Genomic DNA, 22018 nt, shown 5'->3' on the forward strand with positions numbered 1-22018 from the left:
GGCCGGAGGTGAGTCTGGGTAGGGAGCATTTAGAAATCAAGGACATTGCCCAACAAACCTGAAAGACGTGCTGCACAATATCCTTGTGCAGAAAAGAAGCCGCCATCTCTCCAGGCAGTGTGCAGAGGAGAAAGGAAGGAACCATCTTGCAGCTGCAGCATGGGGGAGGGCAGCTTAGGGAGCCAACTTCTGGCAAACCTGAATTTGGCCTGAAATCCAGGCCCAGTAAATACACACTGCATGACACAGAGTGTGCTTAAGTGACCAGGAGAAAATCAAACATGGAGAGAGGGTTACACAAGAGACAGCTGGTCATGAATACCCATGCAGCTTTACCCCTCTCCCTCCAATCTGGCCACTTACAGGACCAGCTAGGAGAGACATGTCTGGCCGGGAATTTGGAAGGGTAGGGGTAGGAGAAATTGGAGAATGAACTCAAGACCATGAAATGTGGGGGCCATAGGAGACATAGAGGAAATAAAAATTGGCTCCCCCACCAAAGGAGTGGAACCTAGGAGAGATCCCTGGGGTAGAGTCTTCCAGCATGGACCTGCAATTACTGGACTCTGGAGGTGAACTGATTTAAAATCTCCAGACCAATTGGCATTCAGTGAAGATTAAACCTAAATAGTGCCTCTAAAAATTATGCCTATAGGATTAGCTCTCTCACTCCAGCAATCTGGAGGGTGGAGCATCACACTCCAGATGACCCCACCTAAAACTGCTGAGAAGAGAAGCTGAGAATCTGTTGAACTCCAACTTTTCATTAAGATTCTCTTTTGTTTTGTTTTGTTTTTTTCTTTTCTCTGTTCAATTGTGACCTTAATGGTACATGGACATTATACATATTCACATTTGTTTTTTCTCTTATTTCTAGCATGTTCGAAGCAAGTTATTTTTCATGAACCAGTTTTTTTGAGGAAGAGGATGTTTGATTAGTATATTTAACTTTTGTTTTGTAGTCTTTATTTTTATTTTTAATTTTTTTAAATGTTTACTACATATAGTTTTCCTCTGACATATCTGTTTCCTTTGATTCTCTTTCTCTTTTTTCTTCTGGTAACAGCCAGTCTCTATTGTTCTCTCTTTCATTTTTCCTTTGATTTTTTACTTCTAATTTCTCTCCTCCTCTCTCATAATTATCACATCTTATATCATTTCTTTTCTATCCCTATCCATCATTTTAAATTGTAAATCCTTTTGCAAACTTGCTGTCTTTGTTGTAGGCAATAGTCAATCATATCATTTCTATTTATTATGATAATAAACATTATATATATATATATATATATATATATATATATATATATATAATAGTAGGAAATATTTGGTTTAATACTGTATATTGTTTGCATTGGTTGTTGTTATTACTTGTCTCCCCTAAACATGAAGTACAGGAAACCTTTAAGGACACTGTAAGTCCACAGGATAGAAACTCTACTGCCTTAGATCCATAGTGCTAGATGGGTAAACACCCAAACAACATGAAAAATCAAGGTAACAAATCACACTAAAGAAACCAAGATAATCCAATATCAGAAACCACTGACACAACAGTGGAAGACATTGTCAGAAGAGGAGCTTAGAATGTACATAGTTAAACTGATCTGCAAAGCAAAGGATGATACAAGGAGTGAAATCAGAGAGAAAATACAGGAAGTTAAAAGTGAAATAAAAGAGACAGAAATTTTGGGGGAAAAAGCAGAAATACTTGAAATGGAGGAATCAATAAACCAAATTAAAAATTCAATAGAAAGCATCACCAACAGACTAGATCACTTGGAAGAGAGCATTTCAGGCAATGAAGACAAAATATATAAACTTGAAAACAAAGTTGACTATGGAGAAAAGATGTTAAGAGACCCTAACCAGAACTCACAAGAAATATGGGATAACTTGAAATGACCAAATTTAAGATTTATTGGGATAGATGAAGGCTTAGAGATACAAACAAAATTAACACACAATATATTTGATGAGATAATTTCAGAAAAATTTTCCAAACCTAAAGAATGAAATGGAAAATCAAATACAGGACAAAACATATACAAAATTACAACAGACTCACACTAAGGCACATTATTATGAAAATGCCTAACATTCAGAAAAAAGATAGAATTTTAAAGCCTTCCAGAGAAAAGCAACAGGTAACATTAGAGGGAAAACAATCCAGATCGTAGCTGATTTCTCAACCCAGATGCTCAAAGCTAGGAGGCCTTGTAATAATATTTACCAGGCTCTGAAAGAAAATGGATGCCAAATAAAAATACTATAGCCAGCAAAATTAAGCTTCAGAATTGATGATGAAATAGAAGCCTTTCATGATAAACAAATGTTAAAAGAATTCACAACTAGAAGGCCTACAATATAAAACATACTCAATAAAATATTTCATGAAGAAGAAATGAGAAATAAAAGTGAAAGCCAGCAAAGGGAGGAACTGCACTAGAAAAACAGTGAATCAGTGGAGGAACAAATTCAAATTAAAAGCCAGAAACAAATCAAAATGACAGGAAATCAAATTCGTATCTCAATAATAACACTGAAAGTAAATGTTCTAAAACTCATCAATCAAAAGATATAGACTTGTGGCTGAGGATATAGCTCAGTTGGTAGAGTACTCATCTCACATGCACAAGGCCCTGGGTTCAATCCCCAGCACCATAAAAAAAAAGAAAAGAAAAAAGAAAAAGAAAAGAAAAGAAAGAAAGAAAAAGAAAGTCATAGACTAGCAGATTGGATTAAAAAATAAGACCCCTCAATATGCTATCTCTGAGAGGCTCACCTCACAAGCAAAGATATCCACAGACTGAAGGTAAAAAGATGGGAATAAACATATTATTCACATGGATCTTATAAACAAGAAGGGGTTCCTACCTTCATATCAGATAAAGTGTACTTCAAGCCAAAGTTAATCAGAAAGGATAAAGAAGGACATTTCATATTGCTTAAAGGAATTATACATCAACAAGACATAACAATAGTAAATATTTATGCCCCAAACAATGAAGCATCTATGTATATCAAACTAACCACTCTCAATTATAAGAGAAGTAAATAGACCACAACACAATAATACTAGGTGACTTTAACACATCTCTCTCACCACTGGATATATCTTCCAAACAAAAACAAAATAAAGAAGCTATAGAACTAAAAACTACAATTAATAATTTAGACTTACAGACATACAAAATATTTCACCCACCAAAGACTAAATACACTTTCTTCTCAGTGTCACATGCAATCTTCTCTAAAATAGACCATATCTTGGACCACTATCAACACTTAGCAAATGAAAAAAAAATAGAGATAATACCTCACATCCTATCAGATAATAATCTAATTAAATTAGAAATCAATGATAAAATAAAAAATAGAAGCTACTCTAACACCTGAGACTAAATAAGACACTATTAAATGATGAATTGATAGCAGAAGAAATTACAATGAAATAAAAAAAATACTGTCAAATGAGAATAGTGATACAACATATCAAAATCTCTGGAACATTATGAAGGCAGTGCTGAAAGGAAAGTTCATTACATTGAGCTCATTCATTAAAATAATAGAAAGTCAACAAATAAATAACCTAACATACATCTACCTAGAAAAAGAAGCACAAATCAACACCAAAGGCAGAAGAAGACAGGAAATAATTAAAATCAGAGCTGAAACCAATGAATTTGAAACCAAAAAAAAAATTGACAAAATAAAAAGTTGGTTCTTTGAAAAAAATCAATAAAATTGATAGACTATTAGCCAAGCTAACAAAGATAGAGAGAAAACTCATATTACTAAAATTTAAGATGAAAAAGGAAATATCAAAATAGATACTACTGAAATACAGATCTTAATCAGAACCCATTTTGGAAATTTATATTCTAATAAAATAGAAAATCTTGAAGACAATGAAAAATTTCTAGAGATATAAGACCTACCCAAATTGAATCAGGAGGACATAGAAAATTCAAACAGATCAATTTCAAGCAATGAAATTGATGATTCCATCAAATTGAAAAGCTCTCAGCTGAATTCTACCACTTTCAAAAAACTAACACCAATCCATCTCAAACTACTCCATAAAATAGAAAAGGAGGGAACCCTTCCAAACTCATTCTATGAAGCTAGAATCACCCTGATACCAAAACCAGACAAAGACACATCAAGGAAAAAAATTTTTAGACCAATATCCCTCATGAACATAGATGCAAAAATTTGTAATAAAACCCTGGCAAATTGCATACAACACATATTAAAAAGATAGTGTACCATAATCATGTGGGAGTTCCACCCAAGGATGCAGGGTTGGTTCACCATACAGAAATCAATATATGTAATTCATCACATCAATAGATTTAAAGACAAGAGTCACATGATTATCTCAATAAACACAGGAAAAGCATTTGACAAAATACAGCATCCATTCATGTTCAAAACACTAGAAAAACTAGGGATAGTAGGAACATACCTCAACATTATAAAAGCTATATATACTAAACTCAAGGCCAACATCATTCTAAACAGAGAAAAATTGAAAGCATTCCCTCTAAAAAACTGGAACAAGACCACTTCTATTCAACATAGTTCTGGAAACTCTAGCCAGAGCAATTAGACAAAAGAAAGAAATTAAATGGATAAAAATAGGAAAAGAAGAACTCAAACTATTCCTCTTTGCTCATGACATGATTCTGTATTTAGAAGACCCAAAAAACTCCACCAGAAAACTTCTTGAACTCATAAATGTATTCAGCAATGTAGCAGGATATAAAATTAACACTGATAAATCAATTGTGTTCCGATGAATCAGTGATGAATCCTCTGAAAAAGAAATTAGGAAAATTATCTCATTCACAATAGCCCCAAAGAAAATAAAATACTTGGGAATCAATCTAACGAAAGAGTTGAAAGACCTCTACAGTGAAAACTACAGAACACTAAAGAAAGAAATTGAAGAAGACCTCAAAAAACGGAAACCTCTCCCATATTCTTCAATTGGCAGAATTAATATTGCCAAAATGGTCATATTACCAAAAGCTGCTATACAGATTCAATGCAACTCCTACTAAGGTTCCAATGATGTTCTTCACAGAAATAGAAAAAGCAGTCATGAAATTCATTTGGAAAAATAAGAGGCCCAGAATAGCCAAAGCAATCCTCATCAAGAAAAGTAAATCAAAAAGTATCACAATACCAGACCCTAAATTATATTACAGAGCCATAGTAACAGAAATGGCATGGTATTGGCACCAAAACAGATATGAAGACCTATGGTACAGAACAGAAGACACAGAGACAAACCCACACAAATACAGTTATCTCATCTAGGACAAAGGCTTCATAAACATGCATTAGAGAAAAGATAGCCTCTTCAACACATGGTGGTAGGAAAACTGAAGATCCATATATAGAAAAATAAAATTAGATCCCTATCCCTCACACTACAAAACTCAACTCAAAGTGGATCAAGGACCTAGGCATTAAACCAAAAACCCTGCACCTACTAGAAGAAAAAATAGGTCCAAATCTCCCAGCATATCGGCTTAGGAACCAAATTCCTCAACAAGACTCCTAAAGTACAATAAGTAAAATCAAGATCAATAAATGGGATTTTATCAAACTAAAAATCTTCTTCACAGCAAAAGGAACAATCAAGAACATGGAGAGAGAGAGCCTGCAGAATGGGAAAAAATCATTGCCACCTGCACCTCAGATAGAACATTAATCTCCAGGATATATAAAGAACTCAAAAAACTTCACACACACACACACACACACACACACACACACGAAGTAAATGGGCAAAGGAACTGAACAGACACTTCACAGAAAAAGAAATATGAATGGTCAACAAATATAAAAAATGCTTAACATCACTAGCAACTAGAGAAATGCAAATCAAAACTACTCTTAAGATTCCATCTTACTACAGTCAGAATGGCAATTATCAAGAATACAAGTCACAATAAATGCTGGTGAGGATGTGGGGAAAAGTATACTCATACACTGCTGGTGGGACTGAAAAGTGGTACAACCACTATGAAAAGCAGTAAGGAGATTCCTCAGAAAACTTGCAATAGAATCACCATTTGACCCTGTTATCCTACTCCTTGGCATATACCCAAAGGACTTAAAATCAGCATTCTATAATGATGCGGCCACAACAATGTTCACACAGCTCAATTCATAATAGCTAAACTATGGAACCAACCTAAGTGCCCTTCAATAGATGAATGGATAAAGAAATGTGGCACATATAAACAATGGAATATTACTCAGCCACAAAAAAAAGAATGAAATTATGGCATTTGCCAGTAATGGATGGAACTGGAGACACTCATGCTAAGCAAAATAAGCCAATCCCAAAAAAAACAAAGGCCAAATTTTCTCTCTATTATGCAAATGCTAACTCACAATAGGCAGGGGATAAGGAGGAGTAGAGGTTGACCAAATTGGACAGGGCGAAATGTGGGGAAAGGAGGGTGGATGGGAATGGAAAAGACAGTAGAATGTATCTGACATAACTTTCCTATGTTTATATATGAATATATGACCAGTGTAACGCCACATTATGTACAACCACAAGAAGTTATACTCTATGTGTGTATGATATGTCAAAATACATTCTACTCTCATGTATAACTAAAAAGAACAAATTTTAAAAAGAAAAAAAAACGTAAGTGCTTAATAAATACTTAAACTAAGTAATGTAATTCCTGAAGACTGTAGTTGTGTGATATGTATGGCTTCCCAAAGGCTTTTTTAGTTATGGAATAGTCAGTGTACTGGATTTCATTGGACTTTGAGTATATATGTTGTTAATGAAAAGGGTCTTGAGCACCACATTGCAAAAAATTTGGTTTTATTAGGTATCAAAATTTCAGTCAATTGTTTCACTGTCGGCCGCAGTCCGGCCGCAGCAAAATAACCGGGGGGGGGGGGGGGGGGGGGGGGGGGGGGGGGTGACAAACAACTTGTGTACATTGATACAGCAGGAGTGGAAGCCATTTATTGTAGGACAGGAGGGGTATATATACATTCCACACAGCTTATCTTAATTAACATAAACCAGATACAGCAGTCAACCAATAAGGAATCTCCACACTTAATGGCTCGCTGGCGTTACTTCACAAACCACTCCCTCTGGCAAAATGCCAGGCGCCATCCTGACTTGTTTACAGACCCTAACAACTGTCAAGTTATTGGCCTTTGAGGTTGCCACCTAATTTCCTATTTAGATAGTTTCTATAAAGCTTAACCATGATAAGATAGACCACAACTCTAGGATAAAGTGGAAATGATCTTAGTTGAACCATATTCAACAGAAATAAGAGGAGATGAATTTAAGGGGAAAGTTTCATTATGAGGAGTGCATATGGGAGTGAATTCTAGGATGGTTTTATAACCTTGGTAAGCATCAGATATACACCTTGGAAGGGGTTTTAAGGCTGATAGTCTTTTGACAGGACAAAAATCTTAAAACAATTGTAAATCAGAAAAGTATTATAAAGAAAACTCAGCCCCTCCAAGATAGTAACATGAGCTTATATACATGCTGTTCTGTATTTCAGAGTTGACACTAGGGTGCTAGAGAAATTGGTCATTCCAGATTCCACAGTATGAACACACCTGACTCCTATGAGCTTAAAGCAACTTCTTTCCAAAAACGTGTTTGTGCTCATAGACTGTCCACTTAACCTATTATTTCCAAGACAATTTTTGTGCACCTTTTCATCTCTATGCCTTTGCTCTTACCCTTTCTAATCCTAAGGGTGCCCTCTGTGTCTGCCCTTTCTCCCTGTTTCACCTACTCACCTATAAAGACTTGGCCAGATGCCATCTTCTACATGGAACCTCTGAGCGCCTTCTGCTATATTTATTTTTCTTGTATTTACTTTTGATTCCTCTCTCAGTTACAGGTAATACATAAGGACACCCTGGGAAGAAATGTGACGCATGTTTACTTCCTCTAGTTGGCAGCTCTAAGTTTGAGGCCTATAACTTCCACATATATGTACATATAATGTCCCTGCCCCCTTATAGGTATTCAAAAATCTCTTTTACATAAGTGAATAAATGAAGAATGGATAGCTCAAAGTCACCATGTCCACTACTCCTGCAAGAGGGAGAGCACACATGGCCGTCTCCTTTTGAAAGCCACCTTCATTCACTTTCAGTAATGAAGAGGCCTAAAAAAATTATTAAACCGTGACCTGACCACTAGACTTCCAGATGACCTACATTTTAAACTTAAAGTCCAGTGAACCAGTTCACAAACTGGATTGGCAGAACAGTGTTAAAACATGATCCTGGAGACGAGCCTCCTTGGAAAAAAAAGTTGGTTGTACACCTTGAATTAGTGGGTTCATGGCTTCATTTAGAACTCCTTTTACCAAGGAATTAGAGAAGTGTCTGAGAGGAAAACAGGAATGAGCATAATCATTTCCTCCCTGAGCTGCCTCTCCACCTCCTCCTGCTTTGTCCACGAGGTCTTTCCTGATGGACTGGTTAATACTGTACACAGCCCCAGGAAGAAAGCTGCTCAGCTCAAGGAGGGGTCTGGAAACAGAGAGAGATGGAGGGCAAGGGACACAGGGAAGATGAACCCTCACAGCCATGTGCCATCTGTCTATGGTCACCATCCACCCATTCAAACTGGGATGGGCTGATTAGGTTCCAGCTCTCATAGTCCAATCATTTTACCTCTGAATATTCCTTTGGAGAGATGCATCCTATCCAAACCATAACAATGACGTCTCAGGAGTAAGTTTAGATCAGTCCTATTTTTCTCAATAACATGCCACCAAAAGCAAATGAAAAGAAAGAAAAATGAGTATATATCTTACTAATATCAATCATCTTTCATAGTAGAATTTCTCAGTGCTATTGGACAAAGTTTCTGCCTTGACACTTCCATCCACTCTGCAGGAAAGAATGAAAGAAGAAAGGAAAAGAAAAGGGGAACCCTCCTTGCTTTCTGTCCTTTCAGAAATAGAGAAATGGAACTCGTCAGCGATGAGCACCCAAAAACTGTACCATCCTTCCAATAAGTGATTTAAATCAGAACAACTTTCACTTCCAACATCTCTGAGAGAAAGACCAACTTCTATGCCCTCAAGTAGTGATAAGAGATGCAGATGCTGTTTCTTATTTGTTCTGATGTGACTTTTAAGTTTTTTAATAAGCATTAAAAACAACAAAACAAAACAAAAAAAACCCTGTTCAGGTCGAGAGGAAGTGAGGAGAATTAAGATGTGTTAAGAAACAATACAGTCTTCAATCTCAATTCGTGCCTGAAAGGACTATTTCACAAAAGCTGTTTTTGCCTTTAAATAGTTTTTCAAGTCACATTGCATGACAACACTATCTAGAAAAATGCACTGTGTGCCCAAGGCACCATCAAGAAATCAAAACATTCACTATAAATATCAGGGTGAATCAGATTCCACCAGGGAGAAATAAACTCCCAAGGAGCAGGTCAGGACATTCCAGGAACCACTGGTTCTTTCGGGGCATTACAGGACACATCATTTGATGTGCAGTTTAGATCTCGGAGCACACATCTAAACAAGCACACACCCACACCACAATTAAATCAGGAGCTCATTTTCATGAATCCGCAGAAGGGATATAAAAAGCAGAGGCAGGAGGTCGCTCTAAATTGGATACTGTTTCCCCCATGATTTTAAAACTCTTCTACCCTCCCAGGATTTTTTCCCTCTTACAACCAGTCTTCCATACCTCTGGACTATTTCCGTGCATATTTTTGGTCTTGAATGTACTTTTACTGAAAAACCACTCATGTCTCTTAAGACTGCACACTCCCAGAGATCAGAAAAAAAAAAAAAAAAAAGTGATTTTCAATTACAATCAGCCCTGAGAATGTTTGGTGTAACCTCCACTACACTTTGAGACTAAGGTGGTTTTTAGAGAAAACAGGATGGGAAAGAGAGAGAATTCAAAAGTATTTTGGCATCAGTGTTTTCAAAGTCTCCACCAAGTGCCGTGAAGTGATAAAGGAGCACACATGCGTATGGAAAAAATGACAAACTAGACACAATAGCTTTCTTTCTAAATAAACGAATGCTAACTAGCTGCCAGGTTGAATACATTTTAAATAAAATAATTACACATTTTTCTACAGAAAGGTGGATTTTGAGTTAGACTTCAAAGGAAATTAGAGATGTAGCTGATAGGAAGGAATGGGGAAGAAGGGAGTTCAAACTGTTATCTTTATAACTGGAAATATAAATTCCCAGGTTAATAATAAATATTTAAGGCTACCCATCTTTTTAAAAATAAAATTTACTCTATTAACCATATAAGAACTGGGTTCTTAGTTCCATTCTGTTGGTAACCATCTCTCTGACCTTATTAAAGACTTCCCTTCCCTGAATCTTCTGGCTTCCTGGCTTTCTGAGATAATTAATTGGATCGCCTTTATCTTAAAGTCGACTGAGATGGATGGATAAAGTGTGCATAGCCTGTGGAACTCTCACGGCCCTGGAGACTAATCTGGAGCACATATAAGGCAGAACAGTGATTGCCCCTTACCTTCCTCTTCACTTACCAGGATTTCAAATACCCACAGTCAACCCTGAGTAGACAATATTTGTCTTGAGTGCACACATGAGAGAAAACTTTTATTATATTTATTATATGTTGATTTAATTGTTCTAATTCACTATTATTTTTATTACTCTGTTACTGTTTCTGATGTATAAATTAAACTTTATCATAGGTCTGTATGTCTGGGGAAAAGAAAGAAAATGTAGGTATTATGGTTTAGATATGAGGTATTCCCCCCGAAACTCCTGTGTTAATATAAGAGGAGAAATAACTAGATTGTGAGAGCTATAACCTAATCAGTGGATTAATACATTTGATGTGTTAATAATTTGAGTGGATTATTGGGTGGCAGCTATAGGCAGGTGGGGCATGAGTGGAAGAAGTGGGTCCCTGGTGACATGCATTGGGATTGTACATCTTGTCTCTGGTTCCTCACCTGTGCTCGCTCTCTCTCTCTCTCTCTCTCTCTCTCTCTCTCTCTCTCTCTCTCTGCCTCCTGTCTGCCAGTACCTGAGCACCTTCCAGCGCCACACCCTCTGCCATAATGTTCTTGTCTCACTCAGGCCCCGAGCAATGGAGTTGGCAGACCATGGACTGAACCTCTGAAACTATGAGCCCCAGATTAAACGTTTAGTCCTCTAAGTTGCTCTTGCTGAGCATTTTGGTCACAGAGGAAAAGCTGACTAATAACTTAGGGTTGGATACTATCTGAGCTTTTGAGCATCCACTGGAGGGCTTAGAAAATATCTCCTATGGATAAGGAGGGACTCGTGTATTTATTTTCTGTTATTCTTTATGTTGAAAACTTCTAAATTGCTTAAATTATAATTGCTCAAAAAATGATAATTGCTCAAAAATATCTTAAAGAAAAGGGAAAACATGAACATATTCACAAAATGAGTTTGGCTATTTGTGGAACCAATATTTATTTAAAGGACATGAAACAAATGGCCTATAAAGGTCTTCTCCGTGTGTTTGTGGAAATATTTTTACTTTCTACCTTCTAGGCTAAGGCAATATGTTATCCAAGTGAGAAAAAAATATAAACAATCTAAGGTGTTAAGAGGAATTATAGTACACTCCATGTGTAGTAACCAGTCTTTGTTGCCCAAAATAAGAGCACTGAGGGGCCGGAACCACCAAGCTAAGCCGTTTTTGAAAGGAGTGTGGAGTAAATGGGTAGGGCCTGGAGCATGAGCCCATGAACATGAGGGCAAACCTTTCATAACATGAGAAAACCAGGTCTTTCAGGCTGAAGACATCAGAAAGCCAGAAAAAAAAAAAATGAGTATAAAGTGTCGAAGGTCACTAAAGATAAAGTTCATCTACCTTATGATTTTACCAAAGGCTTTCTATATTCAGATTTAAAAAAAAGTATTTATTGAAGAATGTTACCAGTTACGCGAGAAGGTGACTGACCCTCTGTATTGACTTCAAAGTGAGCAAGCACTAACCGATAGCTTTGTTGAACTCTGCAGTATCTCAAGGGCTTCCATAGGACGGTGGGGAGTCCAACTGTGCTATGTCAGAAGAAAGCTCTCCTTCTAGAAAAGGAGACAAAGTCCACGGAGACTCACTAACCTAGTTTTGCAGAATCAGCTTTTAGGAAAAACAGTATCGATGTTGGATTTTTTTTCCAGAAAGGAAGCAAATTGGTTACTTAGTCACTGAGTTAACTAATCTTGGTAAGTGGTCAATCATTGATTTCTTTTTCTTTTCTCTTTCAATGATCATGAATGGCAAGTCCAGTGTATAAGAGAATGAACCCGTGCATCAGCTCAACTGGCAAAAAGCTGCCTTAACTCTGTGGACTCCTTCACAAACCCTGGGCATAAACGAAAGATTAATGATTAGGGGGTTTCTCTTGTTTTTATCTACACTTTACTTAACCTATAATCTAATAGTCCATAAGATATAGTTTCTCCTTTTTTTCAGGTTAAGATGGTTGACAATAAAATGAGGCCATAGGAGACATCCCTTAACTTTGAATAAACAAACCAAAATATAGAATTTGTTGCATTTCTAATGCAAAGATGAGGGCTCCTGAGCAGGTTCTCTAGCTCACAAAGAAAAGAATTCCATTTCCTTCCAGAAGAGCCTCCTGTGATAATTCTTTGAAGTCATCTAAAGAAATTTTAGCCCATTAAAAACTCTCTACCTGATCATGTTTACTCTTTAAAAGATAGATAAAATAGGCAAATTTATCTCCCAAGACACTTATTCTGTAAGCAATGCATAATTTAAAATATTATTTATAAGAGGAAGAAGAATCATGTAAATGTAAACTGCATTAGGTCTATAAATTCTCTGAAATTCACTTAAATAAATCAAGGAAAGGATTGGAGTTTAGGCCATTCCAAAGGGTTTTCACCACCACCACCCCCCATCATTATGAGAAGCATGCCTCTGTGGGTTCTATCAATTCTATATAAGTTGGATTTCCAATACTGGAGTAGAAGTCCAACAATAAAATATTCCTGTTAGTAGTCTAATAAAGAAAAAAAAATTTCCCTGTAGGCCTATGGATCAAACTCAGATCTTATACCACTGATCTACATATATAGCCCCATCTCTAAAAAAGTAGTTCTGCTACATTCAAAGGTATAAATCCATGCTTGAGGAGCTGGGTTAGACTGATAATTTTTCAAGACACAGTAAATCACAACGCTAGTCAATGAATATCCCCAACTTCACTCAGAAAATGCTGGGCTCTAAAGCACAGTGTTATGAAAAATACTTGAAAGTAGACATCAATCCTGAGCAGGAGTACCCTAAAGAATTAGAGTAATAATTCTTTGCCTGCGTGCCTTTCAAAGAGGTCAGCACCGACCTGTCATTGAAGGAACATGTTGCTTGCTCTGTTTTCCTATAACAGTCATTTATGTGTGTTCAGTGACTCTATTGTGATGGTTAACTTTATAGGTCAACTTGAGTGAGCTAAGCGATGTTCAGATAGCTGGTAAATTATGATTAATGGGTGTCTGTGTGAGAGTTTTCAAAAGAGATATCATTTGAATTGGTAGATTGAGTAAAGAAGACCCATCCTAACAATTGTGGGCAGGGATCATCCAATATGCTTAGAGCTAAATAGAAAAGAAGGTGGAGAAAATATGACTCCCCATTCTTCTGGAGTTGGAACATCCATATTCTCCTTCCTTTGGACATCAGAGTTCCAGGTTCTCAGGCCTTCAGTCTTAGTCTACAACTTAACCATCCATTTCCTCCACCCAATTCTCTTGACTTTAGACTCAGGCCAAATTCCACTACTAGCTTTACTGGTTCTCCAACTTTCAGATGGCATATTGTGGGACTTCCCAGCCTCCATAATATCCTGAGCCAATTGTCATAATATACATATGTGTGTTTGTATACGCGTGTGTGTGTGTGTGTGTATAGTATACGCATATGTGTATATATATGCATGTGTATGTATACTATATGTATATAACATTTAAAAATGCTGTGTATTTTGTACTAGATTAATGGTGATGTACCTTTGCAACATAATAGAATACTCCATTGTTCTATCTAATCCAAAGATAAAAATATATTTCAGTAAAGAAAACTAGAGTCAATGGATGCAGTTTGTCAGAATAATACAAGCCTCCTTCCTTTCCAGTTTCATTCCCTTATGTACTTCCACCAACAACCTTCCTCTGTTCACATAATACACTCCAGTTATTCTGAACTTCCTTTCTGAAACCAACCATACAGAGATTAACAATCCCAGATCAACCTGCATTCGCTGAGGCAGGTCTCTAAACTCTCTGTGTCCCAGACTCCTCATCCTCTCAGATGGTACTCATTGTCTGTGTGAAACCCTACACATAGCACCTCTCATTTAGTAAATGCCCCCAAATGCTAATAATTTTTAGCAGAATCAAATCTTCTGCCTATAATTTTTGTTGAGAGCCACAGCCGAAGGGGCCCCAGCAAACTTCCAGCTGCCGGCTGATGATTGGCTCACAGCGGCCCCAGCAACATCTAGCTGATTGGCTCCTCTGCGGTGATGCTCATTGGGCTGTTTCCCTGCCCTTTCAGACCACGGAGCTGCTCATTGGGGGACTTTTTTGGCTCTGCCCACGTGACCCAGCCAATCGGCCTCAAGAGCAGGAGGATTGTGGGAGGTGGGGAGAAGCTTGTGTGGGAGAGAGAGGCTTGTGGGGAGAGAGAGGCTTGTGGAAAGCCAGTGGTGGCAGTTGAGGCTCTGAGGGTTTTTCCTGAGAGGCTGTTTTGTTTGGCGTGTGTGGTTCTAAAAATAAAGTTAGTTTCTTTTGACAAGTGGCTCCTGATTGTGCCCAGCCAGACTGCGGCAAATTTTCACTCCACTCTGCACTAACTTTGAAATATTGCCTTAAACAGAAAACCTTCCCAGAATAACCCAATCCTGACTAAAATAATACTACTTCAACTTGTACTCCCATAGTCCCTACACATCCCTAATCAAAGGACTCAATATTGCTTGCTGTGATTCTTCATTTATAGTCTATATTCTACCACTAACCTCTAAACTCTATAAAGAGAAGTTCCACATCAGCACAGCTCCCACTTTATACTCATCCTCTTTTTTATTTATTGTTTTTAGTTACATATGACAGTAGAGTATATTTTGACATATTATACATGCATGGAGTACAACTTCCCATTTTTCTGCTTGTACATTAGGTGGAATTACATTGGTTGTGTATTCATATAAGAACATAGGAAACATAATGATTCATTCTACTATTTTCCTATTCCCATTTCCCTTCCCTTCCCTTCGTTCCCCTTTGCCTGATCCAAAATATTCATATTTTTCCTAACTGACTCCCCTCCTTATTTTGAGTTAGCATCTGCATATCAGAGAGAACATTTGGCCTTTGGATTTGGGGAATTGGTTTATTATACTTAGCATGAGATGTCTCCAGTTCCATCTATTAAACCAGCAAATGCCATAATTTTATTCTTCTTTATGGCTGAGTAATATTCCATTGTATGCACACCACATTTTCTTTATCCATTCATCTATTGAAGAACACCTAGGCTGATTCCATAGTTTAGCTATTGTGAATTGAGCTTCTATAAACATTAATGTGGCCACGTCACTAGAGTAGGCTGATTTTAAGTCCTTTAGCATATGCCAAGGACTGGGATAACTGGATAAAATGGAAGTTCCATTCCAAGGTTTCTAAGGAACCTCCACACTGCTTTCCAGAATGGTTGCACCAATTTGCAGTCCCACCAGCAATGTATGAGTGTACCATTTTCCCCACATCCTTGCCAGCATTTATTGTGACTTGTATTTTTGATAATTGCCATTCTAACTGTTATGAGATAAAATCTCACTGTAGTTTTAATTTTCATTTCTCTAACTAGAAATGTTGAACCTTTTTTCATGTATTTTGTTCATGTTATTTCTTCTTCTATTAAGTGCCTGTTCATTTCCTTTGTCCATTTATTGATTTATCTCCAACTTCTAATATAGCACTTGCCACATGTTACACCCTAAAATATATGGCAAGAAAACCTCACTCAACTTGAAATACATCTGTATCTACTTGTTAGAAAGAGAGAAAATTTGCTTCATTTTTAAAAACATATTCATGATCCTTCTATCATTTGTTCAATTAGCTCCCTTTTATCCTCCAAAACTAATGTTGATACTGAAAGTGATGAAATTATAGCAATTGTTTGAAAACAAGCTGAAAAAATATTTTAAATGGAAGCCACGAGAGACTTGTAAATTCCTTAATAATCTTTTTTCCTTTGTAAGCCTCAGCAGAGTTTCTGTGTCCCCAAATTTCGACTTTAAGTTCTGTAAGCTTCATTTTCTGATTAATTTGCTATTTTCTTTATTTACCAAAGTATAGTTAGGGGTTTTTGTATTAAAAAGAGAGATCCAGAGAAGTAGAAAACATTTGAAGTATTATTTAACATTGAATTCTTTATTTACATTTATCACATTTAATCTTTAAAGGCTAAGTAATTAAAGCCTGCTCAGTGGCAGAGTGCTCACCTAGCATAAACAAGTCCCTCTGATCAATCCCCAGCTCTACAAAAAAAATAAATAAATAAACAAATAAAAACCAAGTAACTAAAATATCATTTCTTTTAAATTCTTCTCCTTTTTTCATATTAAGGCTAGGTAAGGGTTCTAACATTTCACAAAATCTTGGTTTGTTCCATTCAATCTACTATAAATTACAAAAGCATTTCATTATGACAAAGGTGATCTATGGAAATTCTAAATTTTCTTTATAAATTGCTATGGTTGTAATTATCTAGCTTTATTACAATATTGTTTTTTCAATACCCATGAAGATTGTGCGTGATGATAGCTAAGCTATGGAACCAACCTAAGTGCCCTTCAATAGATGAATGGATAAAGAAAATGTGGTACATATACACAATGGAATATTATTCAGCCATAAAGAAGAATGAAATGAAATATGCCAGTAAATGAATGGAACTGCAGACTCTCATGCTAAGTAAAATGAGCCAATCTCCAAAAACCACAGGCCAAATGTTCTCTGATATGCGAATGCTGATTCACAATAGGGGGAGGGTAGGGAGAAGTAGAGGTTCACTGGATTGGACAGGGGGGAATGGCGGGAAGGGAGGGGCGATGGGAATGGGAAAGAAAATAGGACATAATTTTCTATGTTCATATATGAATACATGACCAGTGTAACTCCACATCATGTTCAACCACAAGAATAGAAAGCTAAATTCCATGTATGTATGATGTTTATAAATATGTTCTACTGTCATGTATCACTAAAAAGAACAATAAAAAAAGATTGTGTGTGAAAGTACTTTCTTCATCATTATAAAAAGTTTACATAAATACACATTATGTGATTATAGTTAAAATGCTCACAACTGATGAATAGTGAATAATGACATTCTTTAATTACTAGGCATTCAGTTATTTATTCAGCCAATAGTTATTAAACATCTATTAGGTGTCGGACATGGTGCACAGCAAAGCATATATGGTGCTGGGCTGGTCTCTCAAAACAAGATGAAGATATTAAAGACATAAGCATTAAATACATTTATAAATTGCAGTAAAAATCTATGAAGAAAAAGACACTAAGAGAGTTAATAACAGAGGCTACCTAATTTAGGTTGGGACACTGGGAAAGTACTTTTAAAGAATGTGATTTTTTAGATTACTTTGAAAAATTAACATCAACTACCAAAATTCTTCCAGAAAACACAAAAGGAGGAAACACTATAAAATCATTTAATAAGCTGCATTTCCTGATACCCAAGCCAGACAAAGGTATTTCAAGAAAGAAGGGTGGAGAGAGGGAGGAAAAATCTTTAAAAGTTAAATACCTAAAATATCATTTTGACTACATTTTTCTTTTTTACGCCAGGGCTAAGTGAGAGTTCTAATATTCCACAAGATGTAGAAGAAAGGAAATGCCAAACAATATTACTCATGAAATAGAAGCAAAAGCCCACAACAAAATATTGGCAAATAGAACTGAGGAATATCAGAAGGATAGCACCTTAGGAGCAAATACATCGGGAAATGTAAAGCTGGTTCAACATGTTTAATTCCAACATATCAGCAAATTAAAGAAGAAAACTATATAATAATCTCAAAAGATGTAGGACAAGTATTTCACAAAATTTAACACCCAATCATGATAAAGCCACTCAGCAAACAACTGTGCAGAACTTTCTCATTTGATAAACAGCCTCTGTACACACCTGCAGCCAACCTCGCAGATGATGATGGAGGACTGAAAACTTTCCCCTGAGAGTGGAAACAAGGCCCTGAAGTCCTCACTCACCACTCACCTTCAACACTGAGGTCCTTGTCGGAACAATAAAGAAAGCAAAACTAAAGATATTCAGGCTGGAATGAAGGGAATGAAACTAAAACTGTCTTTATTTTCAGACTGCTCCTGGAGAAAATCTCAAAGAATTTATGAAAAAAAAAAAAAAATAGAGTAGACTTAATAGGTGATTTTAGCAAGAACAAAAGAAACCAAATCAATTATTTTTGTATGTGGGTGTTGCATTTCTGTATTTCTAAATCGTATTTCTATATTTCCACTGAATTTCTATATGCTAGCAATGAACAATTGGAAATTGGAACTTTTAAATAGCATTAAAATACATGAAATGCCTCACTATAAATCTAATAAGATAGATGCAAATTCTGTAAGCTAAAAATGATAAAACCTCTAATGAAACAAATCAAAGAACTGAATAGAGAGTTACATCATGTTCACTGTTGGAAAACTGAATAGTGTTAACATGCAAATTTCCCTCAAACCAGATCTGGATTGGGTGCAATTCCATTCAAATCCCAGCAGTCATTTTCTTTTGAACCCCGAAAGCTGATTCTAAATTCTTATAAAAATGCATAGGAACCAGAAAGCCAACATACTCTGAAAGATAAGAACAAAATTAGAAGACTCACACTACTTGATTTCAAAACCTATAAGCATGTATTACTGGTAAACGGATAGACATCAATTAACAGAATAGAATAAATACCAAAAAATAGAGTGACATATATATGATCAGTTGATTTTTCACAAAGATACAGAGGTAATTAACGCAAGGGGAAATTTTTAACAAATGGTGCAAGAACAATTATAGATCTATATGCAAAACAAACAAACAACAAACAAAAAGCACTTAAATCTACACTTTGCACCATAAGCAGAAGGAACTCAAAATATATTCAATAAGTAAATATAAAACTATAAAATCTGTGTAAGAAAATGTACAATAAAAATTTTTGTGACTTTTATTTAGGCAAAAATTTCTTAGTCATACTACTAAAATATGACCCATAAAAGCAATTATAAATTGCACTTCATGATAACTTAAAACTTCTCTTAAAAAGATACTGTTAAACTAAAAACACAAACCACAAAATTAAAAAAATTTTGTAAAGCACAGATCTGATTAAGGGCATTTCCAGAATACATAAAAATATCTCTGAAGCCTCAATACCAAGAAAACAATTAATTTAATAAAAATACATAGGCAAACGATTTGAATACACATTTCACCAAAGAAGATATGAGGATAGCAAATAAGCCCATAAAAATATTTTGAACACTGTGAATCGTTGGCAAAATTAAAGTTAAAACCGTAAGGAGATATTAATACATTGCTATAAGGAGGAACTAAGTTTTTTTAAAAAAACGATGATAGTACCAAAGGAAAGATATGCATCTGGAACACTCAAACATTTTTGATAGGAATATAATATGGAACAACCCTGGAAAAGAATCTGGCAGTTTCTTATACAATTAAACATACATTTACTCTATAACTCAGAAAGTCCACTACTAGATATTTACCCAGGAGAAATAAAAATAGCTGCTTCTATGAAAATCTACGAGCAAATATAGGTATGTAATGGGTATACTTATAATCATTAGAAACTGGAAACAACTCAAATTTCCTTCGATGGACAAGTGGATGAAGCAACTGTGGTATGCATCTGTGCAAAGCAGTTATACTCTGAAATTAAAAAAAAAAAAATGCTGATACCCACGACTACCTGGATGAATCAGCAGAGAGAGGTATTACACTAAGAGAAAAACTAATCAAAGGAGAAAACTGCCACAGTCTGGCTGGGCACAAATCACCGAGCTGCCACAAAGCACTTGTATGTTCAAACAGGAAACTTTATTGCCCAAACTCCATCAGCACTCCACACACACTCCCAGGCAACTCCTCAGCTTTCCCCCGGCTCCGCACCTACCCCACTCGGATCAGCAAGAGCTCAACGGGAATCCAAAGTAGCAGGAACCACCGGAGCCACTCTATTGCCGGACAGCAGGGGTCCATATACAACTGAATACACAGCTTAACATAACCATCATCAACTCAATGGCTCCCTGGCATCACCTATCAACCATTACTTCTGGCAAAATGCCAGGGGCCATTCTGACTCCCTGTGGCTCTCAACAGAAAACAAGTTAAGTTAAATACCAAAAATAAACAAAAATGGCTGGGAATACAAATCATGTCTCAATAATAACCCTGAATGTTAATGGCCTAAACTCACCAATCAAAAGACATAGACTAGCAGATTGAATTAAAAAAAAAAAAAAAAGATGCAACAAGATGCTGCCTCCAAGAGATCCATCTCATAGGAAAAAATATCCACAGACTGAAGGTGAAGTGTAGGAAAAATGATACCACTCACATGGACTGAAGAAGCAAGCAGGGGTTTCCATCCTCATATCAAATAAAGTAGACTTCAAGTTAATCAAAAGGGATAAAGAAGAACACTACATATTACTCAAGGGAACCATACACCAACAAGACATAACAATTACAAATATATATGCCCCAAACAATGGAGTACCTACATTAATCAAAAAAACTCTTCTCAAGTTCAAGAGTCAAATAGATCACAACACAAGAACTCTGGGTGACTTTAATACACCTCTTCCACACTGAATAGAGCTTCCAAACAAAAGCCAAACCAAAAAAAAAAAAAAAAACTATAGAACTCAATAATACAATCAATAACTTAGACTTAACTGACATATGTAGACTATTTCATCCTTCAATGAACGAATACACATTCTTCTCAGCAGCACATGGATCCTTCTCTAAAATAGACCAAATATTATGCCACAAAGCAACTCTAAGCAAATACAAAAAAGTAGAGATACTACTCTGCATTCTATCAGATCATAATGAAATGAAACTAGAAAACAATGATAAAATAAAAAATAAAAGCTATTCCAAAATAATATGCTACTGAATGAACAATGAGTTGCAAAAGATATAATGAGGAGATTAAAAAATTCTTAGAGGTAAATGAAAACACTGATAAAACATATCAAAATCTCTGGGGCACTATGAAGGCAGTATTATAAGGAAAGTTCATTGCATGGAGTTCATTCCTTAAAAGTAGAAAAAGTCCAACAAATAAATGACCTAACATTACACCTCAAAGTCCTTGAAAAACAAGAACAAACCAACACCAAAATTAGTAGAAGATAGGAAATAATTAAAATCAGAGCTCAAATCAATGAAATTGAAACAAAGGAAACAATTGAACAACTTGACAAAACGAAAAGTCGGTTCTTTGAAAAAATAAATAAAATTGACAAACCCTAAGCCATGCTAACAAAGAGAAGGAGAGAGAAATCTCGAATTACGAACATCCATAATGAAAATGAAATATCACAATAGATACTACAGAAATACAGAAGATAATTAGAAATTATTTTGAAAACTTGTACTCCAATAAAACAGAAAATATCAAAGGCATCGAAAAATTTCTAGAGTCATATGATTTGCCCAAATTGAATCAGTATGATATATACAATTTAGACAGATCAACTTCAAGTGATGAAATAGAAGATGCCATCAGAAGCTTACCCACCAAGGAAAGCCCAGGACCAGATTGATACACAGCTGAGTGCTACAAGACCTTTAACAAAGAACTAATACCAATACTCTTCAATTT

This window comes from Marmota flaviventris, chromosome 7 (genome assembly GCF_047511675.1).
Source record: "Marmota flaviventris isolate mMarFla1 chromosome 7, mMarFla1.hap1, whole genome shotgun sequence".
Classification (NCBI taxonomy): domain Eukaryota; kingdom Metazoa; phylum Chordata; class Mammalia; order Rodentia; family Sciuridae; genus Marmota; species Marmota flaviventris.